Below are 16,240 nucleotides of genomic sequence, written 5' to 3' on the forward strand. Positions count from 1 at the left end.
GCCTCCCTGCTGGCACCGTGGCAGAAGATAAACGCCCTGAACACCTTCCTGATCCCACGCATCTCGTTCACCCTAAGGAGATGCGCCGTGGCGAATGTGCCCCTCAACAAGGCAGACAAGATCATCCGGAGGTTGGTGAAGAAGTGGCTGTTCCTTCCCCAGAAAGCCAGCAACGAGCTGGTCTACATTGCCCACAGGCACGGCGGCGCCAACGTTCCCTGCATGGGTGACCTGTGTGACATCGCGGTGATCACCCACGCCTTCCGCCTGCTGACATGTCCTGACGCCACGGTGGGGAACATTGTGGCAAACGCCCTGCGTGATGCGACAGAGAAGCGGATCGGCAGAGCCCCCTCGAACCAAGACATCGCCACCTTCCTGAGCGGCTCCCTGGATGGGGAATTCGGACGGTATGGGCGCGACATCACTTCACTGTGGTCCCGCACTTGCAATGCCACGCGTCGCCTGGGGAAGCGCATCGGCTGCCGCTGGGAGTGGTGCGAGGAGCGCCAGTAGCTGAGAGTCCGGGTGACGCAGATCAGGTCGGACGACAACACCATCGTCACCCCGTCGGCCAGGGGCTTGCTGGAGAGGACTTTGAAGGCTGCCATCCGCTCACTGTACGTGGAAACCCTGAAGCGTAAACCGGAGCAGGGTAAAGCCTTTGAGTTGACCAGCAAGTGGGACGCTAGCAACCACTTCCTCGACGGGGGCGGCTTCACCCGTTTCTCCGACTGGCGGTTCATCCACCGTGCCCGGCTCAACTGCGTCCCGCTCAATGGAGCCATCCACCACGGGAACCGAGACAAAAGTTGCAGGAAGTGCGGCTACCTCAACGAGACCCTGCCTCACGTCCTGTGCAGCTGCAAACCCCACTCCATAGCCTGGCAGCTGCGCCACAATGCCATCCAGAACCGCCTGGTGAAAGCCATCGTGCCACACATAGGGGAGATCTCCATGAACTGCACCATCGCCGGTACTGACAGCCAGCTACGACCTGACGTGGTCGTCACCGACGAGGCCCAGAAAAAGATCATTCTCGTTGACATCATGGTCTCCTTTGAGAACAGGACCCCGGCATTAAGCGAAGCCCGAGCTCGTAAGCTGGAAAAGTGCGCCCCCCTGTCTGACACCCTGAGAGGGAAGGGCTATGAGGTGCAGATGGACGCACTGATTGTCGGAGCGCTGGGCGCCTGGGACCCCTGCAACGAGCGTGTGCTGCGGACCTGCAGGATTGGTCGACGCTACGCACGTCTCATGTGGCGCCTCATGGTCTCAGACGCCATCCGATGGTCCAGGGACATCTACATCGAGCACATCACCGGCCACCGACAGTACCAGGAAGCGTGAGCCAGAGTGACATCGTTCTCCAACTAGGAGAAAGGGACCAAGTGACTTTTTCCGTTGGATCATATGAACTGGAACCATAAACTCCCTGAACATTAAATCTCACCAAATGAGGGTCAATCCATCCTCATCATCATATCCACTCATTATTATCAACACCCGAACATAGCCACTTTACGAACTTCATACCCTCATATCTCAATATCTGTACTTTGACTCATCAACCTTTTATCCGCAATCGGGGATATTGCAGATTATGTATTCCTCATGCCACTTGATCTTAAACCAAACTTTGCACCCTCGATAATCTGTATGTTATTCCCTGATAACCAGAAACTTCTATGCTCAAACTCTGTTCACTATTCTTTTTTTAACATCATCTTAATCACATTTTTAAGAATAGTAAATATGGTAGGCGACAAGCTTGGCTTAACAGTGAAATCCTTGCTGATCTTAAACACAAAAAAGAAGCTTACAAGAAGTGGAAGATTGGACAAATAACCAGGGAGGAGTACAAAAATATTGCTCTGGCATGCAGGGATGTAATCAGGAAGGCCAAATCACACGTGGAGTTGCAGCCTACAAGGGATGTTAAGAGTAACAAGAAGGGTTTCTTCAGGTATGTTAGCAACAAGAAGAAAGTCAAGGAAAGTGTGGGCCCCTTACTGAATGAGAGAGGCAACCTAGTGACAGAGGACATGGAAAAAGCTAATGTACTCGATGCTTTCTTTGCCTCTGTCTTCACGAACAAGGTCAGCTCCCAGACTGCTGCACTGGGCAGCACAGTATGGGGAGAAGGTGACCAGCCCTCTGTGGAGAAGGAAGTGGTTCAGGACTATTTAGAGAAGCTGGATGAGCACAAGTCCATGGGGCTGAATGCGGTGCATCCGAGGGTGCTAAAGGAGTTGGCAGATGTGATTGCAGAGCCATTGGCCATTATCTTTGAAAACTCATGGGGAGCCAGGGAGGTCCCGGATGACTGGAAAAAGGCTTATGTAGTGCCCATCTTTAAAAAAGGGAAGAAGGAGGATCTGGGGAATTACACGCCAGTCAGCCTCACCTTAGTCCCTGGAAAAATCATGGAGCAGGTCCTCAAGGAATTAATTCTGAAGCAGATCGAGAGACGTGATCATTCCCCTCTATTCGACATTGGTGAGGCCTCATCTGGAGTAATGTGTCCGGTTTTGGGCCCCACACTACAAGAAGGATGTGGAAAAATTGGAAAGAGCACAGCGGAGGGCAACAAAAATGATTTGGGGGCTGGAACACATGACTTACGGGGAGCGGTTGAGGGAACTGGGATTATTTAGTCTGCAGAAGAGAAGAATGAGGGAGGATTTGATAGATGCTTTCAACTACCTGAAAGGGGGTTCCAAAGAGGGTGGATCTAGACGGGTCTCATTGGTAGCAGAACAAGGAGTAATGGTCTCAAGTTGCAGTGGGGGAGGTTTAGGTTGGATATTAGGAAAAGCTTTTTCACTAGGAGGGTGGTGAAGCACTGGAATGGGTTACCTAGGGAGGTGGTTTTTAAGGCCAGGCTTGTCAAAGCCCTGGCTGGGATGATTTAGTTGGGGATTGGTCCTGCTTTGAGCAGGGGGTTGGACTAGATGACCTCCTGAAATCCCTTCCAACCCTGATATTCCATGATTCTATGCTGCTTAGCCAGCCTTGGGATTCTTCCGTGCTAAGACTCTGGGTCTTCACTAATCAAGGACTACCACTGTGAGTGGGGTGCGCTGGAGGGAGATGGGAGGGGCACCTTAAAGGAACTTTTGGTTGCTCGACTCAAGAACCTGAGGCAAAAGACACTTCCCAACATGCTGTAGGGTAGGTGTTTTACTCATAGTTTTATGTTATAAATCCTGTTTGTGGCATTTTCCCAAGTGAATGGTGGGGGGCTTTCCTCCTTTTATAAAAAAGCTTCTGTTCTGCATTGAGACTCTGTGCTTGCAGGAGGGGACGTTTTGCCACGTAGAAGCACCCAAGGGGTGGTGTGTAATTGTCCCAGGTTACTGGGTGGGTGCTAAAGCCGGATCTGTGTTATATTGCTGGAAAGGAACCCCTAGATATTGAACCCGGCCCTGGTCACTTCCAACACCACTGGCAGAAGGGTTACATGGATATCGCCTTGTGATATACACAAAAGAAGACTCCCCCCACTGACATGCAGCCACTTCTGGGGTAGGACAGGGCTGCTGAGAAACGGCACAGGGAAATATGTAGGCTGTGTAGGACAGGAAGTGAGGAAGAATTGCATCTCCTGTGTCCAGCTGTTGGGGAAGTTACAGGTTCAGGGCTAATTTCCTGAGATGCAAATCCGCCGGAACACAGTGAGTAGGAACTGGACTCTTGAGAAATTGGCCCTGGATTTTTAGTTTGAGTGAGCAGCTGCAGGCTCCATTGACACCAAATCCAACCAAAGGAAGCTGCAGTTACCCAGGACCCCATTGTGCCGCAGAGGAGTCTGGTCCAGAGATAACTAGACTCCAAATTGCAGAGGGCACAGGGATGCCTAGAGTTTTATGGGAATCCCCTGGGTGAGATATATGCACAATAGCTCACCAAAGGTGGTATGTTAGGCCTCTACCAAGAGCCAGCAGCCCACTCGTCGCCCTAATAGGGGCAAGATGTTTGGATGGGACATAGTCGAAGAAAGATGTAAAATGTAGAATATGAGGCTCCAGAAGTGTTGAAGTGAAGCTTGTCACCTGCACCATGGCAATCCCTTTGGCTGAGCCAATCAGCACATAGAACAAAGCACAGCCGTGGAGACAGGTTATATTCACTGTCTGGGCCCAGTGGGGACCTGAGAATTTACAAAGACAAAGGACCCTCAGCACAAGTCTCCGAAAAGAGACCTCCTCTGGGAAGAGAGAATGGTCTGTACCTACAAAGAAAGAGGAGAGGGGACAAGAGCTCCCTTTCACCCAGGAGGCAACTGACAGCGTTTGTCTCAGGAACAGGAGATCACAGCCAAGCCTGGAGTAAAACCCTGGAAGCACTGTGGGGTGAATGTTCCTCTACCAGACAGAAAAGTATCTCGTTCAGTGAGTCTAAGCTATACTCAGCATGGTATGACTTTATTTGCCATGGAACTATTTCTTTCCAACTCTTCTCCTTGCTATCCCTCGAATCTCTACACTTTGTGAAATTACTTGTCCTTGGTGTGACTATGAAGAGATTTAGGACTGTGCATTGATTGGGGCAGAGATGGGACGTGGAACTGGTCAGATGGGGGCCCTGTTCTTTGGGAGCAGCAGATCTGTGACTGCTGTGAATGCCGAGTGGGACAGGGATTGGGTCCTGCAGGGGGACGCTCGGAGGGCTGAGGGATGAATTGTGCCTATTGCCAACCTGGAGAGAGGTCACCCCGCAAGGCCTAGAGGGCACGGCTTGTGTGGCCTGTGGTCGAGGGAGTTGGAGAGCAGCCCCCCAGCGGGTACAGACCAGGCTTCCTCATGCTAGGGACCCATGGCACCGCACTGGGGCATTAGTTGCAGCACAACTACAAAGGGCGAGCACCCCCTACTAACACCCCCCTACCTGCAGCACAAGCCCCCTAGCACCGCACTAGGGCACTGGGGCCAGCACTGACTTCAAGGGGAGAGTGTGAGCATCCCCTGCTGAGCCCCCACACTGCTCCCTGCAGCACAGGCCCATAGAACCGCACAGAGGAATTAGGGTCAGCACAGTCTGAGAGGAGAGCGCTCCCTACTGGAACCGCCATATTGCCCCCTTAAGCACAGGCCCCAAGCACCATGCTGGGATCAGCTCTGGCTGTGAGGGGACAATGCCCCATAATGAGCTTCCCACCCTGCTCCCTGTAACACACATGGTGGTAGTTGAAGGTTACCTGAGCACACAACACCGGCATCTTCTCCGTGCTTACAGTTATTGTCTCCCCAAGACAGAGCCCTGCATACGGTGAGGGCAGCTTCTGTCCCTGTGCAGTGAACGTCATCCAGCCAGATACGGTCAGATCCTCGCCCAAATCGAGCCCCTCCTGGGGCTGATAACGCCGTCCCACAGCCCAGCTGCCTGCACACGACTCCAGCATCAGTTATGTCTCAGCCGTCATCACACACAGTTCCCCACTGCTGGTTGTGAAGCACCTCGACTCTCCCAGCACAGCGACTCGGGCCATTCACCAGTCGGAGCTGAGCCACTTCTGAAATTCCTGGGTCTGCAAACACCCCAAGGGAATAAACACTCAGAGAGGTTCCCGTGCATCTGATCACTAGTGTCACTGGTGAACGTAGGGCCTCCCACTGACGGGTCTGAACAGCCTCTGCAACAGCCTGTTAGGGGTTCACTTCCTGTCAATTAATCGCAGTTAACTCATGCGATTAACTCAAAAGATTAATTGTGATTTAAAAAATTAATCACGATTAATCGCAGTTTTAATCACAATGTTAAACAATAGAATACCAACTGAAATTTATTGAATATTTTGGATGTTTTTCTTTGTTTTCAAACACAGAATACAATGTGTACCGTTCTCACTTTATTATTATCCGGCATGTTCGGGGTATGGGGGGTGCCGTAAATGAAAAATGCCGGTCAACTAAGAGGGAGGGAGTTTGGGTGCGGAAGCGGGTGTGGGTGCGGGGCTGGGAGTTGGGACACGGGAGGGGGTGTGGCGCACGGACTCTGGGAGGAAGTTTGGGTGCAGGAGGGGGCTCAGGGCAGGCAGTTGGGGGGCAGTATCGAGTGGGGGGTGCTGGATCCGGGGGCCACTCACCTCGGATGGCTCCCTGAAAGCGGCAACTTCTCCTGGCTGCTCCTGGACAGAGGTGCGACAGGGGGTTTGGCACATTCACTCCACCCGCAGCTCCCATTGGCCATGGTTCCCAGCCAATTGGAGATGTGCAGTCAGCACTGGGGGGGGAGGGGGCGGGCAGCACGCAGAGCCTGATGAGCCTCTGCTTAGGAGTAGCCAGAACCCGGGACAGGTTGCCGGAGCCTGGATCCAACACCCCACAACCACTCCTGCGTACTAAGCCCCTCTCACACCCAAGGGCCCTCCCAGAGCCTTTGGAAATGACCAAAAGTGACAGGGATAGGAACCCCACACTTCATAAAGGGATCCCTGAGTGGCAGCAGGCTCCATTCAACACCAAATCCTGCAAATGGGATCTACGTTTACACAGCACCCCATTGTGCTGTAGCGGGGCAGGGCGATCAGGGCGATCAGCGACGCGGAGGCTCTCTCACTGAGGTGCACGTACTGCTCCCTGCAGCGCTGGGGCACTGGCTCAGCACTGACTGTGAGAGGAAAGCCCCCCTACTGAGCCCCCATCCTGCTCCCCACAACACCCACTGTGACGGATGCAAGTTACCTGAGCACACAACACCGGCAGCTTCTCCGTGGTCACAGTCATTGTCTCCCCAAGGCTGAGTCCTGCATTCGGAGAGGGCAGCTTCTGTCCCTGTGCAATGAATGTTATCCAGCCAGCTGGGATCAGAGCCTCCCCCATATCGAGACCCCCCCCCGGGGCTGATAATGCCATCCCGCAGCTCAGCTGCCTGCACACGACGCTGGCCTCAGTTAAATCCCAGCTGTCATCACACACGGTTCCCCACTGCTGGTTGTGAAGCACCTCGACTCTCCCAGTGCAGCGACTCGAGCTGTTCACCAGTCGGAGCTGAGCCAGTTCTGAAATGCCGGAGTCTGCAAATACCCCAAGGGAATAAACATTCAAGTAGGTTCCTCTGCATCTGATCACTAGTGACCCTGGGGAAAGTAGCACAACCCACTGAGGGCTGTGAACAGCCTCTGCAACTGCCTGTTAGGGGTTTACTCGCCACCACTGACATGCAGCCGCCTCTGGTTGGAACAGGGTAGGTGAAAGACAAAGCACAGAAACTCATGGGATGTGAAGGAGAGGGAGTGAGGAAGGACCATGACTCCAGTCACAGTTTGGAGGATATAACAGGTTCAAGGGTAATTAGCTGAGATGGAAATCACCAGGAGTGATGTGGGGAGGAGCCCCACACTTCATAAAGGGATCCCAGGTTTCTCTTGCCTGTGAGTGGCTGCAGGATCCATTCGACCCCAAATTCCACAAATGACATCTAAAGTTACCCAGCGCCCCATTGTGCTGTAGTGGGGCAGGGGGATCAGAGCGATCAGTGACGGGGAGGGCCTCTCACTGAGGTGCATGTACTGCTCCCTGCAGCGCAGGCCCTAAGTGCTGTGCTGGGACACTGGGGTCAGCACTAACTCCAGGGGAAAGGCTCCCTTGTGTGGTCCCCAAACTGCTCCCTACAGCACAGTCCCTTCACCCACATGGGGGTCAGCACTGACTGCGAGGGCAGAGCAGTCTCTCAGGAGCCCGCACGCTGTCCCTACAGCACAGGCCTCTTGCAAAGCCCTGTTACATTGGGCTCTGAACTGACTGCCCCCTACTGACCTCCTATCCCACTCCCTGCAGCATCCACCGGGATGGCGGAGGGTTACCTGAGCACACAACACCGGCATCTTCTCCATCGTGACAGTTATGGTCTCTCCAAGGGCTAGCCCGGCATTCGGTGAGGGCAGCTTCTGTCCCTGTGCAGTCAACGTCATCCAGCCAGATGGGGTCAGATCCTCACCCAAAGTGAGACCCATCTGGGGGTGATAACGCCGGCCCACAGCCCAGCTGCCTGCACACGACTCTGGCCGCAGCTAATTCCCATTTGTGATCACACACGGTTCCCCACTGCTGGTTGTAAAGCACCTCGACTCTCCCAGCGCAGCGACTCGGGCCGTTCACCAGTCAGAGCGAAGTCTGCTCTGAAATGCCTGAGTCTGCAAATGCCCCAAGGGAATAAACACTCAGGTAGGTTCCTGTGCATGTGATTGCTACTAACGCTGGGGAACTTAGCACCTCCCACTGACAGGTCTGAACAGCCTCTAAACACAGCGCCTGCCTATCAAGGACTCACTCCCCACCTCTGATATGCAGCCACCTCTGGGATGGAACAAGGCAGCTGAGAGACTGGACACAAATACTCATGGGCTGTAGGAGAGGGAGTGAGGAAGAACCCTGTCTGCAGCCACACTGTGGGGGATATTACAGGTTCAGGCAAATTAGATGAGATGGAAATCACCCAAAGTGACGGGGATAGGAACCCCATACTTCAAAAAGGGACCCATAGTGCTGCAGGCTCCATTTGACACCAAATCCTGCGAATTGGATCCCAGCACCCCATTGTACTGTAGTGGGACGGGGGGATCAGTGCGATCAGTGATGGGGAGGGTCTCTCACTGAGTTGCATGTACTGGTACCTGCACCGCAGGCCCTAAGTGCTGTGCTGGGACACTGAGGCCAGCACTGACTGCGAGGTGAGAGCGCCCTCGGCTGAGCCCCCATCCCGCTCCCTGCAGCACAGGCCTGTAGGACTGGGTGGGGGAAATGGTGTCAGTGCTGATACCATGGGAAGAGCAACACTTACTGTGACCCCAAAACCGGCTCCCTGCAGTACAGGCCCTTAGCACCATGCTGGGGCACTGGGTTCAGCGCTGACTCAGACAGGAGAGCTGGGTCTGTGCTGAAAGCTTCCCAGCCCGATCCCTGCACCACCCTCAGTGACATGATGGAGGAGGGTTACCTGAGCACACAACAACGGCATCTTTGTGGGTACAGTTACTATCTCCCCAAGGCCGAATCTTACAATTGTATAGGGCAGCTTCTGGAGCACCCATGGGTAAAAATTGGTGGGTGCTCTGCACGCACCAGCAGCTCCCTGTCCCAGCTCACCCCCACCTTCGCTCCGCCTCATCCCCTGAGCGCGCCGTGTGCCCGCTTTTCCCCCCTAGCTCCTAGCGCTTCCTATGAAACAGCTGTTTTGCGCAACAAGCGCTTGGAGGAAGGGGGGAGGAGCGGGCACGCGGCGCGCTCAGGGGAGGAGGTGGGCCGCGATTTGGGGAAGGGGTCCAATAGGGGCATGGAAGGTGTGGAGTTGGGGTGGGGACTTTGGGGAAGGGGTTGGAATCGGGGCGGGAGGGGGCGAGGCGGGGATGGAGTCGCAGAGTGGGGGCGCGAGCACCCACCGGCGTGGGGAAAAGTTGGTGCCTATGCTCCCCACCACTGACCAGGCTAATCACTTGGGTAATGTTGAAGTTTGTCCACCCCCTCCCAGCCAGCTGTCACCTGGTTGGGGAGACTGGACGGCAGTCTGACCTACTGCTGCCACTAGAGCACTTAATTAAAAAGATCACCCCCGCACTGCTGGCAGGAATCTCGTGGGGAGCAGATTTACACCCTCACTCCTGGCGCTGGTATTCGCTCCAGTTGGAGTTGTCAGAGTTGGAGAGCTGGCCCCCAGCGGGCACAGGCAAGGCTTCTACATGCTAGGAACGATGGCACCACACTGGGGCATTGGGTCCAGCACAACTGCAAAGGGAGAGCGCCCCCTACTGACACCAAGCCATCCTCCCTGCAGCACAGCTTAGATGCTAATTGGACAGGGAAATGGGGTCCCTACTCCTTGGGAATGGCTGCAGGCTCCATCTGACACTGAATCTGATCAGCAGGATTCATAGATTCCCAAGGCCCAAAGTGCCCACTGTGACCAGCTAGTCTGCCCTCCTGGCTAGCACAGGCCAGAGACCTGCCCCAGAGGGCAATATGCTGTTTATGCAGGAAATGGGAAAGAATTAGGCATCTCACATGCACTACAGGCCTCAAACCGAGGTCCCTGAACTACAGCCTTACGTGTCCCACCACGATGAGATGAGGGAATTGTAGCTAATGGCCCACCAGCAGAGGCCCACCCACCAGGGCAGGTGACTAGAAGCTGACTGCTGATTGGACAGACCCCAGGCACCAGGTTCCTGCCTCCTCGCCCGGTTCCTGCTCCTTGCTCCAGTTACTACCTCTTGTTCCTGGCTCCTCACCCTAAGTGCAGTGACAAACTCTGACAGTGGCTTGCCCCTGGGCAAGGCTTCTGACTCTATTTCTGTCTTTCACCTTTGATGTGACGTCCAACCATGATCCCGATGCCACCTTGGTTCTGACCACTAGGCAAAACCACCGTGTTACTGGCCCTGACAGTGTCCAATCCCATGTGTGCGAAGTGTAACATTGGCTAAATGGGTTCCCATCATGCTTCCTTCAGTACAGGCCCTTAGCGCTGGGCTGGGGCACAGGAACTCAGATGGGGCACCAGGGCCTGCGCTGAAAACTTCCTCATCCACTCCCTGAAGCACCCACTGTAACAGAAGAGGTGAGGCTTACCTAAGCACTCAACACCGGCATCTTCCACATGGTTACAGTTATGCTCTCCTCAAGGCCGAGCCCTGCAATCGGAGAGGGCAGCTTCTATCCCTGTGCAGTTAACCTCATCCAGCCAGATACGGTCAGTTCCCTGTCCAAACTGAGACCCCCGTGGGGCTGACAATACTAGGGTTACCATATTTCCACAAACAAAAAAGAGGACACTGGGGGGGGGGGAAGCCCCGCCCTAGCCCCGCCCCATCCACTCCCTCCCACTTCCCACCCCCTGACTGCTCCCCTCAGAACCCCAACCCCCCCTGCTTCTTGTCCCCTGACTGTCCCCTGCTGAGAACCCCCTACCCTAACTGCCCCCCCCCCCCAGGACCCTACCTGTTCCCTGACTGCCCTGACCCTTATCCACTCGCATGGGTGGCAGGGTTGTAGAAATGTTGGTGGTGCCCAGAACCCCCCACCCCACCTGCCTAAGGCTCTGGGAGGGGGTTTGGGTGGGGGGAGGAGGTCTGGGGTGCAGGTCCTGGGCTGGGGATTAGGGTGCAGGAGGGGTGCAGGTTCTGGGATAGAGTTTGGGTGCTGGGTGCAGGCTCCGGGCTGGGGCAGGGGGTGGGTGTGCAGGAGGGGGTGAGGGGTGCAGGCTCTGGGATGGAGTTTGGGGGTGAGAGGCGGTGCAAAGGGAGGGGGTGCAGGCTTTAGGAGGAAGTTTGAGGGCAGGAGGGGGTGTGTGGGAAGAGGGAGGGGGATTGGGAGGGAGTTTGGGGATAGGAGGGGATGCAGGGGTGAGGGCTGTGGGTCTGGGGATGAGGGGTTCATGATGCAGGAGGGGGCTCAGGGATGGAGCAGAGGATTAGGGTGTGTGGGGATGAAGGCTGGGGGGTTTGGGGTGTTGGAGAGGCTCAGGGCTAGGGTGGAAGGGCAGGGTAAGGGCAGCCTGTCTTCCCATTAGTGGATGGGGGCACTAGGACCCAGGGGCAGCAGACAGCAGTTGTCTGCATGTACTGCCGAGCCAGCAGGCAGACAGGAATGGGGGACCCACGGAGGGGGGGATGCACGGAGGGGGGGTGGCAGGTGGAGGCTGGGGACCCATCCAACACTCCCCCGCTCCCTAACTGCGCACCCCCACTCCCCTTACCATTCTGGCTCCACGTGGGTCTGTTTGTGTGTTACAGAGGACTACAGAGAGAGGGAGGGGGGAGCAGGGGAGGGCTCTGGCTGCTGGAGGCCAATGGGAGTGGGTCAATCGGCCTAGCCGCCCAATCAGCAGCCACACTCTGCATGGAAGGGAGGGAGGGAGGCGAGGGAGAAAAAAACCCGGACATTTTAACCTTGTTACCAATTCCTCCCGGACGGCTATTTAGAGACGCAAAAGCCGGACATGTCCGGGGAAATACGGACGGATGGTAACCCTAACAATACCGTCCCACAGCCTAGCTGCCAGCACACAACTCTGGCCTCATTTAAATCCCAGTTGTCATCACACACAGTTCCCCACTGCTGGTTGTGAAGCACCTCGACTCTCCCAGCGCAGCGACTAAGGCTGTTCACCAGTCGGAGCTGAGTTAGTTCTGGGATGCCTGAGTCTGCAAATACCCCAAGGGAATAAACACTCAGGGATGGGCTAGAGGAAAGGAATATGGGGATTTCCCCTGTCCTTTACTCTGGCTCCCTTTCAGTCCCAGTGTGGCAGACTGGCTGGCTCTGCAGGACTGAGAATGGGACACTGCGGGGTTCCTCTCAGGAGGTCACCAGCTCTGATCCAGTCCCAGGCAGGGGGGAATGGCTGACTCGTGGGATGGAGAATGGGACACAGGGTCTTTCACCACAGGGGACTCTGGCGCCAGTAGTCTGTGTGAGGGGGATGAGCTGACGCAATACACTGGGGGAAGGAGACCTGGAGCTTTTCCCCTGGAGGGCACCAGTTCCCCAACTCAGGCAGGGGCTGTGGCTGGCATGGGGGGCACAGGCACTGGGCTTTCACGTCTGGGGCCCTGGGTCCAAGCTGGTAGTGAGTGGAAGTCGCAGCCATTGCAGCTCTCTGATGCCCAAAATGTGAAATGAGCTGCTGGGGTTAATTCCCCTCCGTGACAGGACAGGCGTGTGCAGGCCAGGCCAGCCCAGCCATCAGTCTGAGCAGCTCCCAGCTGAGGGGCAAAGGGCAAAACTGGTCAGGAGATTGAACTGCCCTTTACCCCTCTTTGGGCTCCCTCCCTGTCTGCGCCCCGACGCCCCTGCCTGACCAAAGCCAACAGCAGCAGCTTCGTAGGGGTGTAGTTCTGCTTATCCAAAAGCCTCCACTGGCCCTGACTGGGGCTGACTCAGCTCCTCTATATTCCACAGCACCCAGACAGACAGGGCTGGGCCCGTGCTGAACTGAGAACCCTCCTGTGGTGATGGCACCACGGCAGCCCAGCTCTTGGTACCCACCCCCACTTCTGACAGGCCTCAGCTAGCATCATGGTGGCCTGGTGTCAGTACACAGCACCTCCACTTGCCCGGTGGAGAGGTCGGGGCCATGCACCAGCCACAGCCAAAGCTGACCTGAAATGGGTCTAGCAATAACTAAAGGCAAAACTATCTGTTGGGGGCATATCATACCCCCAGCTGACGTGGCCCAGCCAGGAACTGACAGAGCCCAAATTTCTCTCAGGGTACGTCTACACTACGAAATTAGTTCGAATTTATAGAAGCCGGTTTTATTGAAATCGGTTGTATACAGCCGATTGTGTGTGTCCACACAATAAAATGCTCTAGGTGCTCTAGTCGGCGGACCGCGTCCACAGTACAAGGCTAGCGTCGACTTCCAGAGCATTGCACTATGGGTAGCTATCCCACAGCTATCCCACAGTTCCCGCAGTCTCTGCCGCCCCTTGGAATTCTGGGTTGAGATCCCAATGCCCGGATGATGCGAAACAGTGTCGCGGGCGGTTCTGGGTACATGTCGTCAGGCCCCTCCCTCCCCCGTCACAGCAACGGCAGACAATAGATTCGCGCCTTTTTACCTGGGTTACCTGGGTTACCTGTGCAGACAACATGGAGCCCGCTCAGCTCAGCTCACCGTCACCATATGTCCTCTGGGTGCTGGCAGACGTGGGACTGCATTGCTACACAGCAGCAGCTGCTAACTGCCTTTTGGCGGTAGACGGTGCAGTAGACTGGTAGCCTTCATCGGCGATCTGGGTGCTGGCAGCCGTGGGGCTTGCCTTTTGGCAGTAAATGGTGTATTACGACTATTAGCCGTCCTATTACAAGTCGGGTCATCGCACGTTAGCAGAGTCTTCCCCGAGCAGCCGATTGTGCAATAGGCCTGAAGACCATCGTCATACGCCGCCCCGTATTTGCTGCCAAGCACCCAGAAAGATGCCGAGGGCTATCAGTCACGCTGCACCGTCGTCTTAAGATGTAAAAAATAGATTTGCTCTGTATTCATTTGCTTCCCCCTCCCTCCGTCAAATCAACGGCCTGCTAAGCCCAGGGTTTTCAGTTTAATCTTTGGTGGGGACCATTCTGTGTGACAGTTGTTTGTGTTTCTCCCTGATGCACAGCCACCGTTCTTTATTTTAATTCCCTGTGCCTGTACGCCATGTCGTCACTCGGCCCGCCCTCCCTCCTTCCCCTAGTCCGTCAGATACTACGTTTGCGCCACAGCTCAGAGAGCCGAGAAGCGGTTCGCGCCTTTTCTTTGAATTCTGGGTTGAGATCTCAATGCCCGGATGATGCAAAACAGTGTCGCGGGCGGTTCTGGGTACATGTCGTCAGGCCCCTCCCCCCTCGTCACAGCAACGGCAGACAATACATTCGCGCCTTTTTACCTGGGTTACCTGTGCAGACAACATACCACGGCAAGCATGGAGCCCGCTCAGCTCAGCTGAGCTCACCGTCACCATATGTCCTCTGGGTGCCGGCAGACGTGGGACTGCATTGCTACACAGCAGCAGCTGCTAACTGCCTTTTGGCGGTAGACGGTGTAGCATGAGTGATAGTCGTGGGGCTGGCAGCCGTAGGGCTGCATTGCACCAGCCCCTTGCCAGGCGATGGTATATTATGACTGGTACCCATCGTCGTCATACTGGTATGGCTGTCAATCATGGCCACCTGGGCAGACATGCTACTGTTTCGATGATGATGGCTACCAGTCGTAATATACTATTTTCTGCCAATTGCCCAGTATTGTCTGCTAAGCACCCAGAAGAGGCCGAGGGCGATGCTGGGTGCTGGCGGATGTGGGGCTGGCAGACGTGGGGCTGCATTGCTACACAGCAGCAGCCCCTTGCCTTTTGGCAGATGATGGTATTTTATGATTGGTATCCGTCATCGTCATACTGGTATGGCTGTCACTCATGCTGCACCGTCGGCTGCCACCTTAAGATGTAAAAAATAGATTTGTTCTGTGTTCATTTGCTTCCCCTTCCTCCGTGAAATCAATGGCCTGCTAAGCCCAGGGTTTCCAGTTTAATCTTTGGGGGGACCATTCTGTGTGACAGTTGTTTGTGTTTCTCCCTGTTCCTGTACCTGTACGCCATGTCGTCACTCGGCCCTCCCTCCCTCCCTCCTTCCCGCCCTCCTTCTCCTGGTCCATCAGATACTACTTTCGCACCTTTTTTCTGACCAGGCGCCATAGCTAGCACTGGGATCATGGAGCCCGCTCAGATCACCGCGGCAATTATGAGCACTATGAACACCACGCGCATTGTCCTGGAGTATATGCAGAGCCAGAACATGCCAAGGCGAAACCCGGACCAGGCGAGGAGGCGATTGCAGCGCGGCGACGAGAGTGATGAGGAAATTGACATGGACATAGACCTCTCACAAGGCACAGGCCCCAGCAATGTGGAAATCATGGTGTCACTGGGGCAGGTTCATGCCGTGGAACGCCGATTCTGGGCCCGGGAAACAAGCACAGACTGGTGGGATCGCATCGTGCTGCAGGTATGGGACGATTCCCAGTGGCTGCGAAACTTTCGCATGCGTAAGGCCACTTTCATGGAACTTTGTGACTTGCTTTCCCCTGCCCTGAAACGCCAGGATACCAAGATGAGAGCAGCCCTCACAGTTGAGAAGCGAGTGGCGATAGCCCTGTGGAAGCTTGCAACGCCAGACAGCTACCGGTCAGTCGGGAATCAATTTGGAGTGGGCAAATCTACGGTGGGGGCTGCTGTGATCCAATTTGCCAGGGCAATGAAAGACCTGGTGATAGCAAGGGTAGTGACTCTGGGAAACGTGCAGTCAATAGTGGATGGTTTTGCTGAAATGGGATTCCCAAACTGTGGCGGGGCCATAGACGGAACCCATATCCCTATCTTGTCACCGGAGCACCAAGCCACCGACTACGTAAACCGCAAGGGGTACTTTTCAATGCTGCTGCAAGCCCTGGTGGATCACAAGGGACGTTTCACCAACATCAACATGGGATGGCCGGGAAAGGTACATGATGCTCGCGTCTTCCGGAACTCTGGTCTGTTTCGAAAGCTGGAGGAAGGGACTTTCTTCCCGGACCAGAAAGTGACCATTGGGGATGTTGAAATGCCTATCGTGATCCTTGGGGACCCAGCCTACCCCTTAATGCCATGGCTCATGAAGCCGTACACAGGCAGCCTGGACAGGAGTCAGGACCTGTTCAACTACAGGCTGAGCAAATGCCGAATGGTGGTGGAATGTGCATTTGGACGTTTAAAAGCGCG

The 16,240-nt window shown here is 55.3% G+C and overlaps 1 protein-coding gene and 1 pseudogene across 1 annotated transcript in view; both read right to left on the reverse strand.

The window, feature by feature from the left end:
* Positions 1-16,240, reverse strand: part of LOC101934392 (deleted in malignant brain tumors 1 protein-like) — a 278,680-nt gene that overhangs the window by 89,560 nt on the left and 172,880 nt on the right.
* On the reverse strand, positions 2,765-10,398 carry LOC135972135 (scavenger receptor cysteine-rich domain-containing group B protein-like; annotated as a pseudogene).

This window comes from Chrysemys picta, chromosome 17 (genome assembly GCF_011386835.1).
Source record: "Chrysemys picta bellii isolate R12L10 chromosome 17, ASM1138683v2, whole genome shotgun sequence".
NCBI classification, from domain to species: Eukaryota; Metazoa; Chordata; order Testudines; family Emydidae; genus Chrysemys; species Chrysemys picta.